General features: G+C 36.8%; 1 protein-coding gene across 9 annotated transcripts in view; it reads right to left on the bottom strand.

Moving 5' to 3' along the window:
• The window catches only part of PPP1R9A (protein phosphatase 1 regulatory subunit 9A), a 366,748-nt gene that overhangs the window by 96,033 nt on the left and 248,505 nt on the right, over positions 1 to 22,210 (bottom strand). The window lies entirely within an intron of this gene.

Genomic DNA, 22,210 nt, shown 5'->3' with positions numbered 1-22,210 from the left:
GGGTGTGGTTTCAAGAAATAAAGGGACAAAGGAAATATCTGTTCATATTAATTACTGTAAGAAAAAAAGTATAAAGTAAAAAGAAGGGAAGTCATTTACTTATCGCAAGCTACAGTTACTTATGATACATCCTTATCAATACTATGTGTCTGGCTCAACAAATTCATATTCACTTCTTTACATCTTTTCACACTAATATATGGCTATTTTTCTAAAAATATATGAGTAGTACACATGATTTAGATTTAGTTTCTATATATCATTTAATTTCATTATTTTGGATGTGTCTCTGTTTAATCTTGTTTCTATACTTAGAACTGACGCTTTCCTCTGCTTACAATAGATTGCTATGTTTGATCATAAGCTTAAATGAAATATACCACCATTCTCCGTACAAATGCACTAAAAGTCAAAATTTTTATACTTAGATGTTAGTAATTGTCTTTATAGCAGTATTTTTATGTAGTTTCAAACAGGATTCTGAGATCTTTCTCAGGTGCTCATTTATCACTTGACTTTTTTTCCTAGGGGATCAACTATAAGTAGAATTTGTAACTTCTCTAATTTCCATCCTTATTCATCCTATAATTTACACATAATAAAATGCATCTATTTTAAATGTGCAATTTGATAAGTCTGACTAACGTATAAAACTGTAATCACCACATCAACAAAGATATAGAAAATGTCTATCAACCTAAAATATCCCATTTCCTTTTCTGGTAAATCCTCCTCACCCTGAGCCCATATTAGATTTGTTTTTTCTATAGTTTCATAAAAATGGAATCACAGAGTGTCTCACTTCTTTGGCTTCCCATAATGTTTTGGAGACTTATCCATGCTGTTTCAAGTATCAATAATTCATTCCTTTTTATTATTCCTGGTACCAGATGTACTACATTTGGCTTACCTATTCTTCTATTGATGGATAGTCGAGTTGCATTTTGGATATTATGGGCAAAGTTAGTGTAAACATTTGTGTGCCAACCTTTGTGGGGACATGGATTTTCATTTCCCTTAGACAAATAACTAATAGTGGAATTAATGTTGTATGGTAGTATATGCTCAGCTTTTAAAGAAATAGCTAACTGCGTTTTCGAAGTCGTGGCACCATTTTATATTCCTATTAGCAAAGCATGAAAATTACAGTTGCTCTACATCCTCATCAACACTTAGTTTCGTCTTTTTACCTTACACTTTAAACCTTATAATGGTTTTAATTTCCAATGCTTTGATGACCAATTATAATGTGTGTATCTTTTCATGCACTTATTGACCATTCATATATCTTTTCCAGTGAAATACCTTTTCAAATCTTTTGCCAATTAAAAAAAAAACTGGTTGTCTGGCTTTTTACTATTGAGCTGTAATGGTTCCTTATATATTCTGGATGCATATCCTCATCTATCTATACTCTAAATAACACATACACATAGATACATACAAATAATGCATGTATATCTGTCTGTCTGATTTATTATCTTCTCCCAATCTGTGGTTTGCCTCTTAATTTTCTTAACTGTGTCTTTCAAGGAAGTCCAATTTATCATTTTTTAAAAGATTTGTCCCTTTTGTTTCCTCAGAAATCTTTGCCTCATTTAAGATAGCTAAGATTTTTCCTATTTTTCTTTTCTTCTAGAAGTGTTAATGTTTTGATTTTATCTTATGTCTTTATTATCTTTCAAATTAATTTCCATGCATGATATATGATAAAGGTAGAGTTTCATTATTTTCCAAATAGATAACCAGCTGTTTTAACACCATTTGTTGAAAAAACTATTCAGTACTGCCACTGAATTACTTCAGCACATTTGTTGAAAATCGGTTGACTATATACCTGTGGGCTGATTTTTGGACTTTTCCAATCTATTCTATTGGTGTATTTATCCTTGTGCCAATACCACACTGCCTCGATTACTGTATAGTAAATCTTGAAACTAGGTGGTGTGAATTTTCCAACTCTGTGTATCTTTTCCCAAATTATTTTGACTACTCTTATAAGTTATCTGCATTTTAATATAAATGTTATAGTCAGCTTATCAATTTCTTTTAAAAGCCCACTGATGTTTGATTTGGGATTGCTTTGAATCTATAGATCCATTTGTGGAAAACTGACATCCTAATATTGAGCTGATCCATGAAGATGGTGCATGTCTGTATTTATTTAGGTTTTCTTTACTTTCTTTCAGTAATACGCTCCAGTGCTCAGTGTAAGGTTGTGGCTATAGTTTGTTAAATTTACCTCTATTCATGCTTTTTCAAGTTATTGTAAGTGGTATGGATTTTTAAATTTGTTTCTGATTGTTTCTAGAATGGAGATAAAATTGATTTTTGAATTTTGGCCTTGTATTTTGTGACTTTGCTACACTCACTTATTAATCATAGATTTTTAGAGATTCCTTAGAATTTTTCCATATATAAGATCATACCCACTATGAAGACATTTTTATTTCTTCTTTCTTTCTTTCTTTCTTTCTTTCTTTCTTTCTTTCTTTCTCTTGGAGATACTCAGTTTCTATGATGGAAGATACATAAAGTCTCTAATATGCCCAACTAATCTAGACATATAATGACTATCTTGAATTCATTATATTTTTGTTTAAAAGTCAGAAATGATATATAAACATAAAGCAATTAATAAACTCATATCCTCAAATGATAGATTTAGGAAAACCTAGATTGACCCTTTATGTTTCTTCAAATGCATACCAAAGTGGGGTTTGAGGGAGTATCACTTACCTACTAGAAAGCTGACAGGAGCTTGAAGGAAGCAATTAACGTACCAAACGCTATTAATGGAAAATAGTAGCCAAGCTCAAAGTAAAAGGTAAATAAGAATTCACATTCATTTAAGTCATCAACTCTTTAAACTTATTTGAAAATTACATTGTCAGATCTTTCAGTTGAACAGTTTTCCCTAAGAATGCAGGAGTTTATTTCCTCTGCAAGGCAAGTATTTAAAATTACTCTGATCACAATTCAGGGAGAGAAATAGATAAGATTTGGTTCACTTGCCAATGAGTTGGAACCAGTGCTGATGGTTCTAGAGGTGAATGAAGGAGTCATTGGTGAGAAACTTCAAAGTAGAAAATTATTTTTAAGGCCCAAATTACAATATTAGAGTATATCATATATATTAAATTATATAATTATATAATAAATCAAAATTCCAATACAATGTGCAAGCTTTTTCCTGTCCTCAAAACATGATCTCTAATTCCAACCTGGAATTATTCGTGATGCTAAAACTAAAACAAAAAAAAAAACCTCCCCCCCCCAAATATATGCATAATCAATGTTTCAGAGGAAATAAGAATTGTTCCATACTACATAAGAAACCAGCATTTTAAACAAGAAGGCATAGTTGCTCAAATCACAGCATGGCTTTCTGAATTTGCCCTACAATTTAACATTATTCACTATTTTCCCAATATTAGTCTGTATTCAAAATTACTTTACAGTCTGAAAAAATAAAAGTGATTTGTAATTGTACATAAAATAGACAGTCCATCTCACGAAATACACTTTTTAAAGTGTTATATTAAAGTACATGTCTTCATTCAGGCAGCTATTTGGGGTAGCATTATAGCACACATCTTTAAAACCTTATAATCTAGTATAATTTATAATTCATATATGCAGTAGAAGAATGTCATTTTGATAAGTATGGTTCAGAGCAAAAGCACCCAGAAGTGGAACTAAACTAATCTGCGTGCCTGATTTTTCCCTCATGTGATAACTGGCATCTACTTCATGTGTCTAAAGGAGCAATAAAAGAATAATAGATGGTATAGGGGTGCTTGGGTGGCTCAGTCAGTTAAACATCCAACTCTTGGTTTTGGCTCAGGTCATGATCTCACATTTTGTGAGTCAGAGCCCTGCATGGAATTCCTAGATGACAGCACGGAGCCTGCTTGGGATTCTCTCTCTTCTTTGCTCTCTGCCCCTCCCTAGGCTCTCTCTCTCTCTCTCTCTCTCCCTCTCAAAGTAAATGTTTTTTAAAGTTTTATTTACTTTTGAGAGAGACAGAGCATGAGCAGGGGAGGGGCAGAGAGAAAGAGAGAGAGAGAGAGTGAGTCCAAAGTGGCTTAGGCTCTGAGCTGTCAGCACAGAGCCCGATGAGGGGATTGAACCCCTGGGTTATGACCTGAGCTGAAGTTGGTCACTTAACAAACTGAGCCACCCGGGCCGCACAATAAATAAACTTTTTTTAAAAATGTGGTACAGACATGAAAGGATGTTAGGCACTATTACTATTCTGAGGAAAGTGATAAAATCTCCCACTTGGAAAATGTGTAACATTCAAATTACCTTTCTATATGTTCTTAAATATTTGGTCCATTTTAAAGGTGTCTTTATAAATATGGACTCCTGTATCTGTGTGTGTACAATATAGCACATGTAGAATTGGGCAGAAGATGCAAATTTTAAAGTAAGGTTATTATTTTAATTATGAGTTTGCACTATAGATATGCTGTGATAGTTTAATTTAGGGGTTAAAAGTGTCTGTCAAAGGGAGAAAAGGTTTCGATAGGACAAATTCACTAAGCCATAAACATGACAGTATGACCAGCTCTGTGACCTTGAATGTATTAACATTTCTAATCCTCTGTTCCCATATTGTAATAAAATGAATGTAACTCAAATATTATGTAATACATACAAAAAGATTAACTAAGGACCTGGTGCCTAGAGAGTATTTAACAAATGTTTACTGTTGTTTTTACCTGCATAATGTATTAATAGCTAGATAGAGTTGAACACCTTTAAAAGTACTATCTGTGCACCCTGTCCCAGTTACCTCTTATTTGAATCACACTAGATTTGAAAACAGAGTAGTTTTTTGAGAATCAACCACAGTAAAGATAAAATATCTGCACTAACGTGTGTTCTGAGAAACTTAATTTCAGTTACCACTGAAATATAAAAGTATACATTATATGCTCACTTTAAATTGAATTTTTTCAGTCTTCAAAAATGTAACAATTAATAAAGTCAGCAACAATCAGTCCCTCTAAACATGTGACCAAATCAACTGATATTTCCGCACAGTTTTGGTTTATATTTTAGACATTGTCTCCAACTGAAATGACACGCATGTAGTCAAACCATCCAGTTAAATCATCTGTATTTTTTCTTGTTACTATCTAAATTTGTTTACTTTGCTTAACATTCAAATTACCTTTCTATATGTTCTTAAATGTTTGGTCTTTTTATTTTTAGCTATAAAGCATGAGATAACAGAAGCCAAACTGTAATGGATATTTAAATTAAAAGTTGGGTATTTACTAGGGTTATAATTGACAAATAAAGGCTAAAACTAAAATATAGAATTAGGATTTATGTGTTCAGCATGGCTTTTTTCTGGTGTTTCAAACAATCATCTTGTTTTGATGTGAATTATTTTAGTAAGAACTGCCCCCTCTCCCCCTCAGGCTGAGATACAAGAGGTAAAGACAGATAAATCAGGTTTCCTTTTTCTTTTCATCTATTATCAGACCAAGCCATGTTCATGCACTGTCCCTTAGAGTTCAGATGACGAGATTACACAGGTTTCATCTGATTAGTTTATTGAATTCTCTGGTGAACTGTCACACAAAAACTAAACAACTATAAAATTGCATTTACAATTTGCTGAATTGAAATCATAAAGATCCTACATGTTCAGTGTAAATGATGTGAGAAGTTATGTTGAAAACTGATGAGTTGTGAGTGTCTTGTTTTTCAGACATGTTATTCCAATAAAAGTGATATACCAGTCAAAAATGGCACTTAACTGATGTCAAAACTTAAAACTTTTTCACGTAGAATGAAGCAAGTCGGTAAAATGAAAAGCCATAATAGGATATAGTAATTAGTGTTCATATAATCAATCCTTTCATTAAGATTTTTAACAAATATTTATTTTGCACATAAAAAAAACCTACAAGATGTATTTTAAAAACAAGAAAAGTAGATCCATGACATCTCTTCTCATTATACTAGAGTCTTGGATCACAAGGTCACATGATACTTTTAAACATTTTTGTAGAAAATGTCTCATTTTTTTCTGTTTGATCACATTTTATGGCCTTACTCTGAACTTGACAGCTTTGAAAATACTTGACTTAATTGTTTTCACTAAGATTTGTGTTACTATCTAGAGGCAAAAGTCCTACACAACCAAGGTTTTGACTCTTTTTGTATTTGGATACTCTTACATATTTCTCCTTTCTATATTAGGATTTGGATTAATATAATAATACTTTTTATTTAACATTAACATTTTTTTAAATTCATCTAGGAAAATGTTTGCTCTTAAAAGCTAGACCTTTCTCAGGGGCACCTGTGGCTTAGTCAGTTAAGCACCAGACTTTGGCTCAGGTCATGATCTTGCAGTTTGTGAGTTTAAGCCCTTCGTCGGGCTCTGTGTTGACAGCTCAGAGCCTAGAGCCTGCTTCGGTTTCTGTGTCTCCCTCTGTCTCTGCCCCTGGCTGCTCACACTCTACCTTTCTCTCTCTCTCTCAAAAATAAATAAACGTCAAAAAAAAAAAAGCTAGACCTTTCTCTGACTGACTTATTTCACTTAGCACAATACCCTCCAGTTCCATCTAAGTTGCTGCAAATGGCAGGATTTCATTCTTTCTCATTGCCAAGTAGTATTGCACTATATATATAGACCACATCTTCTTTATCCATTCATCAGTTGATGGACATTTGGGCTCTTTTCATAATTTGGTTATTGTTGAAAGTGCTACTACTATAAACGTTGGGGTACATGTGCCCCTACGAATCAACACTCCTTCATATGTTTTCACTCATATGTGGAACTTGAGAAACTTACCAGAATACCATGGGGTAAAGGGAAGGAGAAAAAATAGTTTCAAACAGAGAGGGAGGCAAACCATAAGAGACTCTTTTTTTTTTTTAAAACGTTTTATTTATTTTTGAGACAGAGAGAGACAGAGCATGAATGGGGGAGGGGCAGAGAGAGAGGGAGACACAGAATCTGAAACAGGATCCAGGCTCTGAGCCGTCAGCCCAGAGCCTGACACGGGGCTCGAACTCACGGACCGCGAGATCGTGACCTGAGCTGAAGTCGGACGCTTAACTGACTGAGCCACCCAGGCACCCCCATAAGAGACTCTTAAATACAGAGAACAAACTGAGGGTTGATTGGGGGGATGCTGGGAGAGGGGAAAATGGGTGATGGGCATTGAGGAAGGCACTTGTTGGGATGAGCACGGGGTCTTGTATGTAAGTGATGAATCCTGGGAATCTACCGCTGAAGCCTAGAGCACACTGTATACACTGTACACTAGCTAACTTGACAATAAATTATATATATTTTTTAAAAAGCTAGCCTTTAAATATCTAGATCTGAAATATTTAAACTTAAGTGTAAGCATTACTTCTTGAAATGAATGTTCTATCTAACCAAGTTGTAATTATAAAAACTTTTTTCTGCCACTATATTTCAATATAGTAGTTGAATTTCAAAGTAGTTGAATTCTTAAAAAACAAAAACAAAAACAAAAAACATTGCCTAACCCATGCTACTTCAAGGACTATACACTACGTAATAGGTATAAACTTAAATATGTTCTAAAAGTGTTATACCTTCTCAAGAAGTGACGTTTCTCTATTTTAAAGTTAGCTTTGATGTTTCAGGTTTAAATATTTACACATACAACAATTTAAAATAAAATATTTTAAGTGTTAATCTGTAAAAATTGGCATCAGAAAATGTCTCATTAAGCCAAAGTCCCCTTTAAAACACTTTTTTGAAATCTCCACTGTTTTTTTTATTTGTTTTAAATGTTTGTTTATTTATTTATGTTTATTTATTTTTGAGAGAGAGAGAGACAGAATGTGAGCAGGGGAAGGGCAGAGAAAGAGAAGACATAGAACCTGAAGCAGGCTCCAGGCTCCAAGTTGTCAGCACAGAACCAAATGTGGGGTTTGAACTCATGACCTGTGAGATCATGACCTGAGGGATCATGACCTGAGCCGAAGTTAGACACTCAACCAACTGAGCCACCCAGGTGTCCTGAAATCTCCACTGTTTTTAATCTTCTTTCTATCACCAGTGGTTGTTGACTACACACACACACACACACACACACACACACACACACACACACATATATATATACACACACACACACATATTTATATGTACATATACATTTACAAAATATATCTATAGATATGCATTTATAATATATATTATAGTATATTTATAGTATATATTATATTTATAGATATACATTTATAATACATATTATATTTATATTATATATTATATATTATAATTATGTATTATATATATTATATATATATACACACACACACACACACACACACATACATATATTTTAGAACTTATAATATCTATGGTCCCAAATACATAGTAGCTGCTCTTCTTGTCTGACTGCAAGGGAGTAATAATGTAAACACAAAATCTACAAGGACTGAGAATTCCCATGAACATGGTGGTGCCCTCACTGCCCTCCATTACAAATGACACTCCGTTATGCACAATTATAAAATCAAGACTCTGAGAAAAAGTGACACTCTCAATTTCTCTTTGTGCTATAATGGCAACAAAAACCTCATCTTAAAATGATGTGAATGAAGCAAAACATTTCAAGATTTAATGCATTTCAAATGGAAATCTCAGATATACCAATTAAGTAAAGATTTTTTTTTAGTTTTCATATTTAGAAATTACATGTCCATTGCACTACTCTAAAGGATATAAAATGCTGATTCAAAGGGGCATACGCACCACAATGTTTAAAGCAGCATTATCAACAATAGCCAAACTATGGAAAGAGCCTAAATGTCCATCGACTGACAAACAGATAAAGATGAGGTATATATACACCATGGAATACTACTCAGTCATCAAAAAGAATGAAATCTTGCCATTTGCAACAATGTGGATAGAACTAGGGTGTAATATGCTAAGTGAAATAAGTCAATCAGAGAAGGACAAATACAGTATGATTTTACTCATATGTGGAATTTAAGAAAAAAAACAGATGAACATAGGGGACAGGAAGGAAAAATAAAATAAGATAAAAATAGGGAGGCAAACCATAATAGACTCTTCCATATAAGGAACAAACTGAGGGCTAATGGAGGGGAGATGAGTGGGAAGATGGGCTACATGGGTGATGGGCATTAAGGACAGCACTTGTTGGGCTGAGCACTGGGTGTTATATGCAAGCGACAAGTCACTAAATTCTACTCCTGAAACCAATAGTACACTATATGTTAACTAACAGATATAAAAATAAATAAATAATTACATACATACATACAAACTAAGGTAAACAACTCAGAAAATATTGGTCCTAGAATAGAATGTAAATGTTATAAGAAATTATATAGCAAAAAAGGAAAGGCAGAACGAATAGGAAGTAGCTAAGAATATGAGTGCACTAAATTTGCTTACCTTTTTATTGTTTTATTATTTAAGAATTTATTTGATGTTTATTTATTTTTGAAAGACAGATACAAAGCATGAGTGGGGGAGAAGCAGAGAGGGAGACACAGAATCTGAAGCAGGCTCCAGGCTATGAGCTGTCAGTGCAGAGCTTGATGCGGGGCTCAAACCCACGAATCATGAGATTATGACCTGAGCTGAAGTCTGATGCTTAACTGACTGAGTCACCCAGTATCCCCTCCTTATCTTTTTAAAGTGGTAAATTAATGATTATTTTATCTAAATAATAAATCTAAAAATAGGAGCTGAATGATAAAAGAATTCAGTTTTTAGCTTCATCCAACAGGACAAAATTGCAAAGCAATAAGGATATTATAATCCCACATGTGTAAGAATGTACATGTATCTGAAATATCTGGAATGACATACACCAAACTGTTAATAGTTATTTCTTTGGGGAATTGGATCCATGTGTGAGAGTGTGTGTGTACGTGTAGGTGGGGAGGTGGTCTCGGGCAAGGAAAACAGTAGACTTTTACCTTTACCTACTCAGTACTGCTTGATTTTTTTTTTTTTTTGGACAAGTATGCCTTACTTTCACAATATAAAAACATTAAACAAATAACAGTAAAAAAAAAAAAAAAGGCGGTGGGGCGTGAGGGCACCCGGGTAGCTTAGTCGGTTGAGAGTCAACTCTTGATTTCAGCTCAGGCCATGATCCCAGGGTCGTGGGATCAAGTCCTGCTTCAGGCTCTGTGCTGAGCACAGAGCCTGCTGAAGATTCTCTCTTTCTCAGGGGTGCCTCAGGGGCTCAGTCAGTTAAACATCTGCCTCGGGTTCAGGTCATAATCTCATGGCTCATGAGTTCAGGCCCCATATCGGGCTCTGTGCTGACAGCTCAGAGCCTGGAGCCTGCTTTGGATTCTGTGTTTCCCTTTCCCTCTGCCCCTCCCCTGCTCATGCTCTGTTTCTCTGTCTCTCTCTCTCTCTCCCAAAAATAAAAAAAATAAAAACATTAAAAAAAATTATTTCCTTCTGTCCCTCTCCCTGCTCTCTCTCTCAAGTAAACAAATAAAAAAGAAATTACATGTCCAGGTATGAATCCAAAATATCAAGTGCATATTTATTTAAAAACCTCATCATTAATTTATATTTTTCTTTTGAGTGTTCTAACCTTTCCAAAATGGACAGGGCAATATTTAAGACCTTCAGATTAATTCATTTTTTATTATGTGTGACTACAATTCCTCCAAAATCCTCACCTCCAAAGTGCCATATGGCTCAGTGTCAAAAAGTCATTAAAAACATATGCTAGGGGTGCCTGGGTGGTTCAGTCAGTTAAGTTTCTGACTTCGGCTCAGGTCATGATCTCACAGTTCGTGGGTTCATGCCCCACGTCGGGCTCTGTGCTGACAGCTCAGAGCCTGGAGCCTGCTTCAGATTCTGTATCTCTCTCTCTCTCTCTCTCTCTCTCTCTCTCTCTGCCCCTCCCCTGCTTGTGCTCTGTCTCTCTCAAAAATAAAATAAACATTAAAAAAAATTTTAAAGCAAAAAAAAAAAACATACGCTAGGGATAAAGCATGATGAATGCATAGTTATTGATCATATAGCAGTACCTGGAAGAAAGCATTTAAAGTTTAATGTAAATGGCCCTGAAAAACAAATATACAATATATTATTAGAAATTTCTCATACTGAAGCACACTCTCCTGTAACATCAATTTCCTATAACTGCTGTCCTCCAGTACTAGGATGGCTGTCTGCAGTAAAAAGAATACCTAAGTAAGAACACCTAAGTCTTTTCCTAGAGTCTACTCTTTCAAATGTTTTGCAATTGTTACTATGTCTTCTTAAAATTTTCTGTTTTAGGCAAAAGTTGGCAGAATCTTTAATTTTTATATATAGAAGGAAACAGTGTTTAGACCTTTCACTATCCTGGTCAGTCTTTCCTAAATAATCTCAAATGTTTCAGGGTTCTTCTCAAGATAGGGTATGCAACATTTTTTTTTAATATATGAAATTTATTGTCAAATTGGTTTCCATACAACACCCAGTGCTCATCCCAAAAGGTGCCCTCCTCAATACCCATCACCCACTCTCCCCTCTCTCCCACCCCCCATCAACCCTCAGTTTGTTCTCAGTTTTTAACAGTCTCTTATGCTTTGGCTCTCTCCCACTCTAACCTCTTTTTTTTTTTTTTTTCCCTTCCCCTCCCCCATAGGTTTCTGTTAAGTTTCTCAGGATCCACATAAGAGTGAAACCATATGGTATCTGTCTTTCTCTGTATGGCTTATTTCACTTAGCATCACACTCTCCAGTTCCATTCACGAGGGTATGCAACATTAAACAGATACATTTTATTGTGGTATAACATTAATTAGTCTGTCCATCCGTCCATCCATCCAACCAGTTATTGATCACTACATAACAGGCAGCCTCCGAGATGGATCCAAGTGATCTCTGGCTCCTGATGTTCGAGTCTTGTGTAATTCTGTCCCCTTGAGAATAAGAGGGACTTGTTAACTCGCTTTTATCAAACAAAATACAAAACTAATGGAATGTCCCTTTGGATATTAAGTTATAAAAAGATGACAGATTCCATCTTGGGTACTGTCTTGGGTCACTTCCTCTGGGAAATTCAGTCTCCATGTTGTGAGGCATCCCTGTAGGGAGGCTCTCAGGAAAAAACTAGGAAATAGATCCCAGAAACTGTGTTGTTTCAAGTCACAAAATTTTGAGGCAATATGTTTTACAAGAACAGGTACACTAAGTCATTTACATAATAGTACACAAGATTCGAAAGGTCCCACTTAAAGCTGGAGACCCCCAAAAAAGGGTTCTTAAAATTATATCGCAAATCCACAAGTGAATAAGGAAAAGAGTCCAGACAAGAACTTAATATAGATTTTTTTTTCTGGTAAAAAATAAATAATAAAATGTTTTTTTACATAAAAGTATGCAGCACAATAACACATACGCACTGCTGAGGAAGTTCAGTTTGATTGCATTTGCCTTTCCTAAGTAGACACTGTCCTCCTTTCCAAATCACCATCACCATCAACATACTTAGTTAGCATGGTGCTTTTTAAATTAATCAGAACTGTTAGCATACGTTTAAAAAATCTGTTTTATTGAAGTCAAATTTACATATAATAAAATTCACCAAATTTATTTCGTATGAGTTTTCACAAATACACACACACACACACACACACACACACACACACACAGCTGTGTCACAAATACAATAACCACAGTATAGCACAATTTCATTGCCTCAAAAATATTCCCTCTTAAATGCTTGCAGTTTACAGTACAAAAGCTTTTCTGTCTGCCTTCTTTTGGTCAATATAATAGCTCTGTCAGTCAAATATTATGTTGAATATATTGGTAATTTGTTTCTTTGTATTGCAAAGAAATATTTCATTACACAGGAATACAATACAATTTGTATATCCTTTATCAGTTAAAGGACATTTGAGTTGTTTCTAGCTCTTATGAACAAGGCTCCTATGAACATGTAAGTATGAGTCGTTTGGGTAGATATATGTTTTTATTGCTCTTGAATACATAGCTAAGAATAGAATTGCTGGCTGGTATGGTAAGTACAAGCTTAGCTTTATAAGAACCTGCCAAACTGTTCTGCAAAGTGGCTGTGCTATTTTGCATTCCTGCTGGCAATGAATGAATGTTAAATCTGCTCCACATCCTTGTCAATGCATAGTATTATCAGTCTTTTAAATTTCAGCCATACTAGTGGGTGTGTAGTAGCACCTCATTCTGGATTTAATTTGCATTTCCCCAATGATTAATGATGTTGAGCAGTATTTCATGTGTCTAACTGTAGATCTTCCTTGGTAAAGTGTCTCTTTAATTGATTTGCACATTTTTAATAGGGCTATATATCATCTTATTGAATTATAAAAGTTCTTCATATCTTCTAAATAAGAGCCCTTTATCAGATAATTGTTTTTGCAAATATTGTCTTTGGCTTGCTTTTTCATTTTCTTAATGGTATTTTTTGAACAAATGTTTTAAATTTTGATGTAGTTTAATTTATCATGTCTTTCTTTTATATTTTTTGCTTTTGTGTCTTAACAGATCTTTGATTAACCCAAGGTCATAAAGATTTTTTACCTGTTGTCTAGAAATTTTATAGTTTTAGCTGTTGCACTTAGATCTACAATCTTGAATTAGTTTTTGTATATGCTGTGGGGCAAAGGTCAAGTGTTTTTGTTTTTTATAAATGTGGTTATTCAATTGTCCCAGCACCATTTGAAAAGATTATAATTTCCCCCCACTGAATTACTTTGGTACATTTGTCAAAACTCAATTGTTTGTGTCTATGCATGCATATGTTGGAACTCTCTTTTCTGTTCCATTAATCTATATTTCTATCATTATGCCTACACAAGACTGCTGTGATTAGTGTAGCTTTGAGGCAGCGAAAGTTCTCCAAATTTGTTCTTTGTCAAAAATATTAATTTCTACAAAAAATCTTATGGAGATTTTCACTAAGATTGTGCTTAGTATGCAGATTTGGAAAACATTGGAATTTTAACAACACTGAGTATTCTGATCCATGAACATGGTCTATTGCTTCATTCATTGAGGTTGTCTTTATTTTCTCTCAGAAACATTTTGCTGAAGTCAACAACATATCATGTCAGGTATTAAATATTTCATGTTTTGATGCTATCATAAAAGTTGGGGTTTTTTTTCAGTTTATTTATTTTGAAAGAGACAGAGACAGTGTGAGTTGGGGAGGAGCAGAGAGAGAGGGAGAGAGAGAGAATCCCAACCAGGCTCTGTGCTGTCAGTGCAGAGTCCCATATCAGGCTTGAACTCACAAAACCATGAGATAATGACCTGAGCTGAAAACAAGTGTTGAAGGTTTAACCAACTGAGCCACCCAGGCACCCCACAAAAGTTGGTTGTAATCTGAATTTTCATTTTTTGTTGTTGTTGCTAGTATACAGAACAGAACTGATTTGTGTACATCAACCTATTGCCTGTAATCTTGTTTGACTCACTTATTAGCAGCATCCTTCATAGATTCCTCGGTATTTTCTACAGAGATGAACATGTTGTCTATGAATAAAGGGTTTTACTTCTCCCTTTCAATCAAAAATGTTTGCCAGGGGGGTTGCGGCAAGATGGCGGCTTAGGAGGATGCTGGGCTCACCGCACGTCCTGCTGATCACTTAGATTCCATCTACACCTGCCTAAATAACCCAGAAAACCGCCAGAAGATTAGCAGAACGGAGTCGCCGGAGCCAAACGCAGACGAGAGGCCCACGGAAGAGGGTAGGAAGGGCGGTGAGGCGGTGCGCGCTCCACGGACTGGCGGGAGGGAGCCGGGGCGGAGGGGCGGCTCGCTGGCCAAGCAGAGCCCCCGAGTCTGGCTTGCAAAAGCGGAGGGGCCTGACGGACTGTGTTCCCACAACAAGCGCGACTTAGCGTCTGGGAGGTCATAAGTTAACAGCTCTGCTCGGAAAGCAGGAAGGCTGGAGGACAAAGGGAGGGAGAGCTGCTGAGCCCCCTGACAACAGAGCTCAGTTTGGTGGGGAACAAAGGCGCTCGCCAGCGCCATCTCCCCCGCCCATCCCCCAGCCGAAATCCCAAAGGGAACCGGTTCCTGCCGGGGAACTTGCTCGCTCCGCACAAACACCCAACACTGCGCTTCTGCGGAGCCAAACCTCCGGCAGCGGATCTGACTCCCTCCCGCTGCCACAGAGCCCCTCCTGAAGTGGATCACCTAAGGAGAAGCGATCTAAGCCTGCCCCTCCTGCCCCCGAGCACCTTGCCTACCCACCCCAGCTAATACGCCAGATCCCCAGCATCACAAGCCTGGCAGGGTGCAAGTAGCCCAGACGAGCCACACCACCCCACAGTGAATCCCGCCCCTAGGAGAGGGGAAGAGAAGGAACACACCAGTCTGACTGTGGCCCCAGCGGTGGGCTGGGGGCAGACATCAGGTCTGACTGCGGCCCCGCCCACCAACTCCAGTTATACACCACAGCACAGGGGAAGTGCCCTGCAGGTCCTCACCACACCAGGGACTATCCAAAATGACCAAGCGGAAGAATTCCCCTCAGAAGAATCTCCAGGAAATAACAACAGCTAATGAGCTGATCAAAAAGGACTTAAATAACATAACAGAAAGTGAATTTAGAATAATAGTCATAAAATTAATTGCTGGGCTTGAAAACAGTATACAGGACAGCAGAGAATCTCTTGCTACAGAGATCAAGGGACTAAGGAACAGTCACGAGGAGCTGAAAAACGCTTTAAACGAAATGCATAACAAAATGGAAACCACCACAGCTCGGCTTGAAGAGGCAGAGGAGAGAATAGGTGAACTAGAAGATAAAGTTATGGAAAAAGAAGAAGCTGAGAAAAAGAGAGATAAAAAAATCCAGGAGTATGAGGGGAAAATTAGAGAACTAAGTGATACACTAAAAAGAAATAATATACGCATAATTGGTATCCCAGAGGAGGAAGAGAGAGGGAAAGGTGCTGAAGGGGTACTTGAAGAAATCATAGCTGAGAACTTCCCTGAACTGGGGAAGGAAAAAGGCATTGAAATCCAAGAGGCACAGAGAACTCCCTTCAGACGTAACTTGAATCGATCATCTGCACGACATATCATAGTGAAACTGGCAAAATACAAGGATAAAGAGAAAATTCTGAAAGCAGCAAGGGGTAAACGTGCCCTCACATATAAAGAGAGACCTATAAGACTCGTGACTGATCTCTCTTTTGAAACTTGGCAGGCCAGAAAGAATTGGCACGAGATTTTCAGGGTGCTAGACAGAAAAAATATGCAGCCGAGAATCCTTTATCCAGCAAGTCTGTCATTTAGAATAGAAGGAGAGATAAAGGTCTTCCCAAACAAACAAAAACTGAAGGAATTTGTCACCACTAAACCAGCCCTACAAGAGATCCTAAGGGGGGCCCTGTGAGACAAAGTCCCAGAGACATCACTATAAGCATAAAACATACAGACATCACAATGACTCTAAACCCGTATCTTTCTATAATAACACTGAATGTAAATGGATTAAATGCGCCAACCAAAAGACATAGGGTATCAGAACGGATAAAAAAACACGACCCATCTATTTGCTGTCTACAAGAGACTCATTTTAGACCTGAGGACACCTTTAGATTGAGAGTGAGGGGATGGAGAACTATTTATCATGCGACTGGAAGCCAAAAGAAAGCTGGAGTAGCCATACTTATATCAGACAAACTAGACTTTAAATTAAAGGCTGTAACAAGAGATGAAGAAGGACATTATATAATAGTTACAGGGTCTATCCATCAGGAAGAGCTAACAATTATAAATGTCTATGCGCCGAATACCGGAGCCCCCAAATATATAAAACAATTACTCATAAACATAAGCAACCTTATAGATAAGAATGTGGTAATTGCAGGGGACTTTAATACACCACTTACAGAAATGGATAGATCATCTAGACACACGGTCAATAAAGAAACAAGGGCCTTGAATGAGACATTGGATCAGATGGACTTGACAGATATATTTAGAACTCTGCATCCCAAAGCAACAGAATATACTTTCTTCTCGAGGGCACATGGAACATTCTCCAAGATAGATCATATACTGGGTCACAGAACAGCCCTTCATAAGTTTACAAGAATTGAAATTATACCATGCTTACTTTCAGACCACAATGCTATGAAGCTTGAAATCAACCACAGAAAAAAGTCTGGAAAACCTCCAAAAGCATGGAGGTTAAAGAACACCCTACTAACGAATGAGTGGGTCAACCAGGCAATTAGAGAAGAAATTAAAAAATATATGGAAACAAACGAAAATGAAAATACAACAATCCAAACGCTTTGGGACGCAGCAAAGGCAGTCCTGAGAGGAAAATACATTGCAATCCAGGCCTATCTCAAGGAACAAGAAAAATCCCAAATACAAAATCTAACAGCACACCTAAAGGAACTAGAAGCAGAACAGCAAAGGCAGCCTAAGCCCAGCAGAAGAAGAGAAATAATAAAGATCAGAGCAGAAATAAACAATATAGAAACTAAAAAAACTGTAGAGCAGATCAACGAAACCAAGAGTTGGTTTTTTGAAAAAATAAACAAAATTGACAAACCTCTAGCCAGGCTTCTCAAAAAGAAAAGGGAGATGACCCAAATAGATAAAATCATGAATGAAAATGGAATTATTACAACCAATCCCTCAGAGATACAAACAATTATCAGGGAATACTATGAAAAATTATATGCCAACAAATTGGACAACCTGGAAGAAATGGACAAATTCCTAAACACCCACACTCTTCCAAAACTCAATCAGGAGGAAATAGAAAGCTTGAACAGACCCATAACCAGCGAAGAAATTGAATCGGTTATCAAAAATCTCCCAACAAATAAGAGTCCAGGACCAGATGGCTTCCCAGGGGAGTTCTACCAGACGTTTAAAGCAGAGATAATACCTATCCTTCTCAAGCTATTCCAAGAAATAGAAAGGGAAGGAAAACTGCCAGACTCATTCTATGAAGCCAGTATTACTTTGATTCCTAAACCAGACAGAGACCCAGTAAAAAAAGAGAACTACAGGCCAATATCCCTGATGAATATGGATGCAAAAATTCTCAATAAGATACTAGCAAATCGAATTCAACGGCATATAAAAAGAATTATTCACCATGATCAAATGGGATTCATTCCTGGGATGCAGGGCTGGTTCAACATTCGCAAATCAATCAACGTGATACATCACATTAACAAAAAAAAAGAGAAGAACCATATGATCCTGTCAATCGATGCAGAAAAGGCCTTCGACAAAATCCAGCACCGTTTCTTAATAAAAACTCTTGAGAAAGTCGGGATAGAAGGAACATACTTAAAGATCATAAAAGCCATTTATGAAAGGCCCACAGCTAACATCATCCTCAACGGGGAAAAACTGAGAGCTTTTTCCCTGAGATCAGGAACACGACAAGGATGCCCACTCTCACCGCTGCTGTTTAACATAGTGCTGGAAGTTCTAGCATCAGCAATCAGACAACAAAAGGAAATCAAAGGCATCAAAATTGGCAAAGATGAAGTCAAGCTTTCGCTTTTTGCAGATGACATGATATTATACATGGAAAATCCGATAGACTCCACCAAAAGTCTGCTAGAACTGATACATGAATTCAGCAAAGTTGCAGGATACAAAATCAATGTACAGAAATCAGTTGCATTCTTATACACTAACAATGAAGCAACAGAAAGACAAATAAAGAAGCTGATCCCATTCACAATTGCACCAAGAAGCATAAAATACCTAGGAATAAATCTAACCAAAGATATAAAGGATCTGTATGCTGAAAACTATAGAAAGATTATGAAGGAAATTGAAGAAGACTTAAAGAAATGGAAAGACATTCCCTGCTCATGGATTGGAAAAATAAATATTGTCAAAATGTCAATACTACCCAAAGCTATCTACACATTCAATGCAATCCCAATCAAAATTGCACCAGCATTCTTCTCGAAACTAGAACAAGCCATCCTAAAATTCATATGGAACCACAAAAGGCCCCGAATAGCCAAAGGAATTTTGAAGAAGAAGACCAAAGCAGGAGGCATCACAATCCCAGACTTTAGCCTCTACTACAAAGCTGTCATCATCAAGACAGCATGGTATTGGCACCAAAACAGACACATAGACCAATGGAATAGAATAGAAACCCCAGAACTAGACCCACAAACGTATGGCCAACTCATCTTTGACAAAGCAGGAAAGAACATCCAATGGAAAAAAGACAGCCTCTTTAACAAATGGTGCTGGGAGAACTGGACAGCAACATGCAGAAGGTTGAAACTAGACCACTTTCTCACACCATTCACAAAAATAAACTCAAAATGGATAAAGGACCTAAATGTGAGACAGGAAACCATCAAAACCTTAGAGGAGAAAGCAGGAAAAGACCTCTCTGACCTCAGCCGTAGCAATCTCTTACTCGACACATCCCCAAAGGCAAGGGAATTAAAAGCAAAAGTGAATTACTGGGACCTTATGAAGATAAAAAGCTTCTGCACAGCAAAGGAAACAACCAACAAAACTAAAAGGCAACCAACGGAATGGGAAAAGATATTCGCAAATGACATATCGGACAAAGGGCTAGTATCCAAAATCTATAAAGAGCTCACCAAACTCCACACCCAAAAAACAAATAACCCAGTGAAGAAATGGGCAGAAAACATGAATAGACACTTCTCTAAAGAAGACATCCGGATGGACAACAGGCACATGAAAAGATGTTCAGCGTCGCTCCTTATCAGGGAAATACAAATCAAAACCACACTCAGGTATCACCTCACGCCAGTCAGAGTGGCCAAAATGAACAAATCAGGAGACTATAGATGCTGGAGAGGATGTGGAGAAACGGGAACCCTCTTGCACTGTTGGTGGGAATGCAAATTGGTGCAGCCGCTCTGGAAAGCAGTGTGGAGGTTCCTCAGAAAATTAAAAATAGACCTACCCTATGACCCAGCAATAGCACTGCTAGGAATTTATCCAAGGGATACAGGAGCACTGATGCATAGGGCCACTTGTACCCCAATGTTCATAGCAGCACTCTCAACAATAGCCAAATTATGGAAAGAGCCTAAATGTCCATCAACTGATGAATGGATAAAGAAATTGTGGTTTATATACACAATGGAATATTACGTGGCAATGAGAAAAAATGAAATATGGCCTTTTGTAGCAACGTGGATGGAACTGGAGAGTGTGATGCTAAGTGAAATAAGCCATACAGAGAAAGACAGATACCATATGGTTTCACTCTTATGTGGATCCTGAGAAACTTAACAGGAACCCATGGGGGAGGGGAAGGGAAAAAAAAAAAGAGGTTAGAATGGGAGAGAGCCAAAGCATAAGAGACTGTTAAAAACTGAGAACAAACTGAGGGTTGATGGGGGGTGGGAGGGAGGAGAGGGTGGGTGATGGGTATTGAGGAGGGCACCTTTTAGGATGAGCACTGGGTGTTGTATGGAAACCAACTTGTCAATAAATTTCATAAAAAAAAATACATTAATATTTAAAAAAAAAAAGGAATATTGCTAGAACCAATAAAAAAAAAACAAAAAAAAAACAAAAAAAAACAAAAAAAAACCAAAAATGTTTGCCATTTCTTACTGTTGCCTCAGTGACCTAGCTATGACCCATAGCACAATGCTGAATAGAAGTGGTGAAAGTGGACACTCTTAAATTGTTCTTATACTAAAGAGAAAGCATTTGTCTCCCATCATTAAGTATGATATTAACTATAGGTTTCACTTAAATGCTATTTATTACTATGAGGAAATTCCCTTATATTTCAAATTTCCTGAGAGTTTTCTGTGGCTTACATCTACTGAAATGAGCATATGATTATTCTCCATTTTTCTATCAGTATGGAAAATTCCATAGGTTGAATTTCAAACATTAAATCAAACATGCATTCCCCCTCCCCCCAAAAAATGTCTCTTAGCCATAATGTATTATCCTTTTTGTATATTTCTGACTTTAACCTGTTAAAATTTTATTAAGGACTTTTGTATCTACATTCATGAAAAATATTGGCAGTAATAATTTTTATTTTAAATGCCTTTTTCTCACTTAAATGGTAATGCTGGCCTCATAAATATAGCTGAGATGTGTCCCCTCTTCTATGTTCTCGAAGAATTTGTATAGAATTCATGTTATTTCTCTCTCTAATGTTTGGTGAGATTCACCAATGAAACAAACTGAAACCGGAATTTTCTTTACTGGAAAGCTTTAACTCTGAATTCATCTTCATGTGTACAAACACACCCATACACACACTATTTTTTCTTGAGTGACCTTTGGTACTTTCTGATAGTATTGTCTTCGAAGAACTTAACTATTCTAAGTTGTAGTTATCAGCATAGTGTTCTTCATAATATTGACTAATCCTTATATGTGAGGTCTGTAATGATGTCCTCTCTTTTGTTCTAATTTATATCTTCTCTGACATAAATTATCCCAAAACTTACAGATGGTTTATCTTTCCTAGTTTCTCTGAGCCAAGAATTCAGGAGATGCTTGACTGGGCAGTTCTGCTTGGAGCTTCTCACTAAGTTCAATCTAATGTTGACTGGGGCTGCAGTCACCTGAAGGCTTTACTGAGGGTAGGGATCTCATTCCAAGGTGCCCCTCTCACATGGCTGGCAACTTGGTGCTGGCTGTTAACAGGCCTAAATTCTTCCTTGTGTGAACCTCTCCAGAAGGCTGTCTGATATGGTAGCTGGATTTCTCCAGAGCTGGTGATGCAGAAATCCAAGGCAGAAGGTATAGGTATGCCTTTTATAGCATACCCTCAGAAGTCACACATCACTACTTTCTTTATACTCTAATCATCAAGGCTAGTCAGGAGACAATGAGGTGGAGGACTGAACAAGAGAGGCAATACTAGGAACAGTGGATCATCAGAGGATTACTTGATGAATGCTATGTAGAAAATATTGGTAATGTGATAGAAACTGACTTGGACAACATAAAAAGCTTAATACAAGAAGAACTCATTTACTGAAAAAGTGACTTTTGAACTGAGAACTGATAAGACAGAATTAGCCAAGTAGAGATCACATGATTGTTTTTTTTGGAGGAGACAGAGAATGGTACAAAGGATAATGATTTGAACATATTACATTTGATGTGCTACATGAAACTTAATTACATTTGAAAGCTACATGAAGATCTCAAGTAGGAAGGTGAATAATTCTCAAGGTTGGATA

Source organism: Prionailurus viverrinus, chromosome A2, assembly GCF_022837055.1.
Source record: "Prionailurus viverrinus isolate Anna chromosome A2, UM_Priviv_1.0, whole genome shotgun sequence".
Lineage (NCBI taxonomy): Eukaryota > Metazoa > Chordata > Mammalia > Carnivora > Felidae > Prionailurus > Prionailurus viverrinus.
The sequence above is the reverse complement of the archived record's forward strand: the minus strand, read 5'-3'. Positions and strand labels throughout refer to the sequence as shown.